This window comes from Hemicordylus capensis, chromosome 1 (genome assembly GCF_027244095.1).
Source record: "Hemicordylus capensis ecotype Gifberg chromosome 1, rHemCap1.1.pri, whole genome shotgun sequence".
Lineage (NCBI taxonomy): Eukaryota > Metazoa > Chordata > Lepidosauria > Squamata > Cordylidae > Hemicordylus > Hemicordylus capensis.
Window position 1 is genome coordinate 139,691,238 of NC_069657.1, and position 6,600 is coordinate 139,697,837.

Below are 6,600 nucleotides of genomic sequence, written 5' to 3' on the forward strand. Positions count from 1 at the left end.
GAGAGAAGGGCAGTAGAGAATCAGTGATGTGGGCTTTCCAAAAAGCTCTATGGAAGTTTGTCTAATGCCCGAAGGCAGCATCTCGATTAGCCCTGTGCTACTATAAATGCTGCTGCACTACCATAAGGACATAGCATAAGGCTGTTTTACGAAGAAAAGGACCTCTTATTCCAGACTAGTTTCTGTGCTAATGAAAGGTGCTTCAGTAGCACAACAGGGTCTACAAGCCAATTGTTGCACTGCTCAGTATATCTTGTATTGATATGCATTAATTATGTTACATCGTATCATAAAATTAACTAGCCTTTTCAGAAATGGAGACTTGGCAAAATTTCCACTTCAGATCATTAGGAGTCCCTGCTGCTTTCTTTTTTAAAAAAGAAATAAACAGTAACTATCAAAACTTGTAAACCAAATTTTAGACTTTTAGATAAATCTCCTAATCTAAAGTTAGGAGAAGGCTGAATCTGATACATTGCTTCTCTGTAAAGTTCTCTGTAATTGCTTCTCTGTTCTTAATGAAGATTCGTTTTAAAAAGTTGTTAGCTTCAAAAGGCTTTATGGTAGTTGGTAACACTTCTGAAGTTGAGGTCATATCTCTGCCTTACATTGAAGTTATTGCTGTCTGTTAACAGGGTTTGCCTTTAACTGAATAGTCTTCCTTGTTATACCCCCCACAACTTGAGGGGAGAAGAGCTGGTCTTGTGGTGGGAAGCGTGAATTGTCCCCTTTGCTAAGTGGGTTCCACTTTGGTTTGCATTTGAATGGGAGACTATATGTGATCCTGTAAAGATATTCCCCTTAGGGGATGGGGCTGCCCTGGGAACAGCATCTGCATGCTTGAATGCAGAAGGTTCCAAGTCCCCTCCCTGGCATCTCCAAAATGGGGCTGAGAGACACTACTGCCTACAACCTTGGGGAAGCCACTGCCAGTCTGTGTAGATAGACAATACGGAGCTAGATGGACCAATGGTCTAGCAGCTTCCTATGTAACTTTTCCATTGGATTTTGTGGAAGTCACGGACTCCTGTAGGAGAAGGAAGAGGAGACAAGGCTACAAGCATTTCGGAAATGGAGCGGGGGAATGTACCAAACTTGTAGCACATTCCCAATCCAAACTCTGGTTTACAGAATCATTAAAAACAATTATTCAGACCCATTGACTGCTTCCCTAGATTGTTAGTATACCACACCTTTGGATGCCTACACCTCTATAAGAAGGAAGGGTCCAACCACACCAGAAGTTGAACTTAACTATAAGACATGCTGTTGAAACAGGAATTAAAATGAGATGCTCTGCTAATATGAATCTTGGGTGACTCCATATTACTATTACTGATCCCAACACAATTTCACCACTCCCCCCAAATCATGTAAAATCAGGTTTCAAAAAACAAGATTATCACTTGGTGTCAGTTAGGTCCCTTTGTTTCTTTTCCTTGTGTCTAGCTACCTGACTTGTATTTATAGCAAGACCTAGCTTTAGTTATTTATTTTTTAAAAATTCGTGCTATGGCATGTATATATATTATTCATACTCCAGTACACTGACAAATATCGTTAGATGTTGGGTAAAGTTACTCTTTCCCCTCCCCCAAGCATGATATTATCTATTATCAAAGAATGTATTCCTAGTATTTACAGAATCACAGAGGCGGAGCAGGCCTTGTAGGCCATCTAGCCCAACTCCATTCTCAAGGCAGGAAACCAGAGCTAGCGCACGGACAACAACTGGCTGTCCAGCCTCTGCTTGAAGAAGGAAGAGCCAACACTGCTCCTCAGGTAGTTGGTTCCATTATTGGACTGCATTTTATCATTAATACTTCCTGCTATATCTCAGGAGTCAAAATCTACTTCCTGCAACTCAAGCCTATTGGATCTAGTCCTGACCTCTGGAGCAACAAGTCTTTGTCCTCTTCTATATGAACAGCCCTTAAGGTATTTGGAAAGTATCATCATGTTCCCCTTCACTCTCCTCCAGGTTGTTTTTTAATTTTTTGCTATTACGCATTCAAAAGAAATCTCAGTCCTTTTGGTTATACTTGGTCCTTACTCCCTTCTTTCTTTTGCAATTGATGCATTCTGTGAACTTTTACTTACTGTTCACTTACTGAGGCACACTAAGTGTTTCTAAAGAAGATCTGATGAATACTAAAAATTATCTCTGTGCTTAATGTAGAAGCTCATACTTAGGGTTGTGAGGGGCTAGTACATGTCCATCTTCCCTTCAATCAGAATTTGAAACCATCAATTTTGTAACTATCCATTACCTATCGTGATGTTCTTAATGAACTTTTTGTGGATAAAATATCTCTTATTTGGGCCAACTTAAAACCCCACAATTATTTCAGAGTCTAATGTGGAAGTGTCCAACAATTCCTCCTATGTGGTTATGCTGGATCAGTTTCAGTTTGACTTTTGTTGATGTTGATAAGCTTCTTGGAATGGTGTGGCCTACTGCCTGTTTTCTTTATCCTCATCCATCATGGCTTCTATGATCTGGCAGGGGGATTGTTGTAGCAGGCCGGGTAGATATTGTAAATGCTTCTCTGAGGTAGGGCAGGAAGCCTCTCTGTCTTAAGGAGACACTTATTAGACCTCTTCCTAAGAAGCCTGAATTGGATCCCTCAGAGTTAAGCAACCATAGGCCTGTCTCCAACCTTCTGCGGCTGGCCAAGGTAATTGAGGGGGTGGTGGCCTCCCAACTACAGACAGTCTTGGAGGAAACTGATTATCTAAACCCATTTCTAATTGGGTTTTGGGCTGGATGTGGGGTGGAGACTTCCTTGGTTGGCCTGATGGATGATCTCCAACAGGGAATTGACAAGGGAGTGTAGTGAACTTAATGCTTTAGGGGAGGACTAGGCGTCACTTAGAGCAGTGTTTCTCAACCTTTTTGGAGTCAAGGACCGCTAAATTCATCATGCAGAGTTTCAAGGACCGCTACATTTTGTGTGTGCAGTTTCTCGTCCCAGACCAGCAGTTAGCAAAGGGGTTTCAAGTTTATCAAGTTTATTCAAGCAGTTAGCAAAGGGGTTTCAAGTACAGGCGTTCACAGGTGTTCACCACTCAAGTGTCCTGATGGGCCAAAACTGACCGTGACTTGGCTCATGGGGGCCGAGGTCAATTTTTAGGGTGCTGATTATTAAAATAACACTTAATCAATCAATTAAATCAAAGTGAAATTAATGAAAATGAATTTAATCAATATTTAACTTTTGAAGTTCTGGCTCAAAAGGGGGAGGGAGGAAAGGATGAGACATCATGGCTCCCTGGCACCTGAGATTTGTCCAGTCCAGATTTAACATTACCATATTTTAAAAATAGGTTGCAACCTTACACTCCATTCTTCCAATTCTGTCTTTTCTTACTCCTCCTCTATCTATTTTGCATATAAACATGCAGGCAGGAACTTGTGTCAAGTTCCTGTATACATAATATCTTGCTTCTTAAATGCATAAAAATAGTAATTTAATATTGCTTTTAAAATAGTACTCTCTCTTACACACACAGTACTCCCCCTCCAGCTTTCCTCCTCTCTTCATTTGGTAATCACTGCCCTTGCTCTCCTTAGCAAATGGGACAATGCATGTTTGCTACCATAAAACCAGCTTATCAACTTAATTGATAGGAAGCTTAAAACATGACATCTCATATCATACTGGAAGTCTGTAACCAAACATCATCCAAAAAACCTCCAAGCAGTACACTCAGAACTAAAACACTCATGACCTTGAAAAGGTAATGTTATGGTAATGAACTTTACACATCAATATGGCATCCACATTAGGTAAGTAAACCACAGGGAATGGGGTGGGAGATTTAACCCTTCATACCACACATTCATATATATCCAGGTTTTTACAACTGTAATGATTTTTAGGCAGAGGTTTAAGGGAGGGGGGGGAGTACTATGTACTCACACATGAGTGGGAAGACTTTTAGTGGGTCTCTTCTTCATCCTTCTTTCCCTCCTTCTCTCTCCTCTATTCACCATTTCATACCTTGCTACACCCAGCCCCCACTCCATCCCCTTTCTCGTGATCTCTTTTTTTCCACTGGTTTTCTCAGTTCACACACATTGCACTAGTTCTCTCTCCTGTCTGCATGTTTGCTTTTAAAAATCCCAGTTTATGTTAGCTTCATCCCCTTTTTGGTAAGTCAGTAGCTCATCCTAGCCACCCCTTTCTTCATCTCCCTCATCCCCCCCCATTTTATTTCTCAGTTCACACAGATTGTACTTGTTCTCTCCTGTATGCTTGCTTTTAAAAATCCCATTTTATTTTATCTTCATCCCCTTTTGTTGAGTCAGTACATGATCAGCCCGCCCCTCACCCCCACCCCTTTCATTCTTCTTATCTTTCCCTTTTTTCATTTGATCAGCACTGTTGCTTACTTTTGTTTGTTTTCTTATCTTTTGCCTGCCTGCCTGCCTCTGTTCCTCCTCTGTAGTAGTTCAGAACAGAGTTTATGCATGCAGCACTCCAGCCAAGCCAAGCACTCGCTCTCACTCGTTATCTCCTCTCATCAAAGAGACTGGAGAGATTAGCTGGGAGTGAGAAAAGGCTGTCTGGGACTCCAGAGGAAGACAGAGCCCTGCAGCTAAGGCTGCCTGGTTAAAGATTAGCTCCAGGGAGCTAATCTCCAGGGTGTTAAAGGACTGGCATGCTTGAAAAGGAGGGGGTGTTAAAGGACTTGCACTCAACCCCCTGGGGACCGGCAGTGGTCTGGGGACCAGCGGTTGAGAAACTGTGACTTAGAGACTTAGAGTACCGGCTTGGAGGTTGGGCCTTTCATAATAAGGAAGAAAGCCTGGGAAAATCAAAACTAAAGGACCAATCCTGAGTGACTAGCAGGGTTTACCATACAACAGCCTATAGAGCATTTGGAAGAGTTTATGTTCTGGAATTAGTTCTTCCCTGGAGGCCTATCAGAGAGCAGCAGGTCAAGAAGTTGCTGAGGGGAAAGGGAGTCCAACAGCCTTGGCTGGGAATCAACAGGGAGTTCCTTACCTAGGAGTAAGTAGGAACAATAGAGACCAGTTTAGCCAGACATGTAAAGGGATTATGTTTAAGCGCTTGGATCTGTGTTGTAGTTTTATTGTAATTCTTTGGGTGTTTGAAACCTGCATTTTCCCTTACCATTTTTAAAAAAATAAATCCTTCTTAATGAATGTCACTACTCATTGGGTCCTGCCTAGTCACACATCCTTGAAGGCCTAAGACCACTCAGTCTTGCTTGTAAGGGAGGAATTTTCTACTTTACTCTCCCAGGATATCCCCTTAGAAGGATGAATCTCCCTGCAGCTAAGGGAGGGATTTCCCTCTTGAACACCACAGGGAGTGTGACTCTGTTGGTCCTTTTGGATCTCTCAGTGGCTTTCGATACTATCAACCATAGTATCTTCTGGACTGTCTGAGGGGGTTGGGAGTGGGAGAAATTGCTTTGCGGTGGTTCTGCTCCTACCTCTTGGGCAGATTTCAGATAGTGTCGCTTGGAGACTGTAGTTCTTCAACACATGAACTTTTATATGGTCCCCCCCCTCCAAGCTCCATACTGTCTCCAGTGCTTCTTAATATCTACATGAAACTGCTGGGAGATATCACATGGAGATTTAGTGCAGGTGTTATCAGTATACTGGTGACATCCAAATATTTCTCCATGTCATGAGAAGCATAACCTCCCTAAATGCCTGCCTGGAGGATGAGGAATAACAAACTGAGACTGAATCCAAATAAGATGGAGGTATTTATTGTGTGGGGTTGGAACTCGGGAGACAATTTTGATCTGCCCATTCTGCATGGGGTCACACTTCTCCAGAAGGAACAGGTACACAGTCCAGGATTGCTTTTTGACCCAAACCTCTCCCTGGTGTCTCAGGTTGAGGCAGTGGCCAGAGGTGGTTTTTATTCACTTCAGCTAATATGCCAGCTACCTCATTTCTTGAAATAAACTATCTCAGAACTGTAGTATATATGCTGGTAACCTCCAGACTTGATTACTGCAATGCACTCTATATGCGGCTACCTTTGTATGTAGTCTGGAAACTGCAGTTTGTATAGAATATGTCAGCCAAGTTGGTCTCCAGATCATCTTGGAGAGAAGATATTACTCCTATATTAAAAGAAATACACTGCCTACCAATTCATTTCTGGGCAAAATACAAGGTGCTAGTTATAACCTATAAAGCCCTAAAGAGCTTATGTCCTAGGTATTTAAGAGAGTGTCATCTTCACTATGAGCTTCATCATTGGAAGAGTGAATCCAAAAAGTTAAGAGAAACAAACATCAACAAGTGCTGTGATTAGATGCCGATGAATCAGAAACCCTACAGAGTTTCCAAAACAGCTGATGCTATGCAGTGTTAGGCATGTCTAATCCCATTTATTTCAACGGGTTTAGGCAAGCTTAACTCTGCATTAGATTGGGATTCAAGAGAATATCTGTCACAAAGCCATTTCAGAAGTAAGGCAAATATACTTAATTGAACTAAAATCCATGCAATGACTATTGTGGAGGGAAAAGACTGAAATGAAATTAGTTCTAGCAATTCATCTATGGAATATTAAATGTATTTAATTACTGAGTGATTAAAGGGGT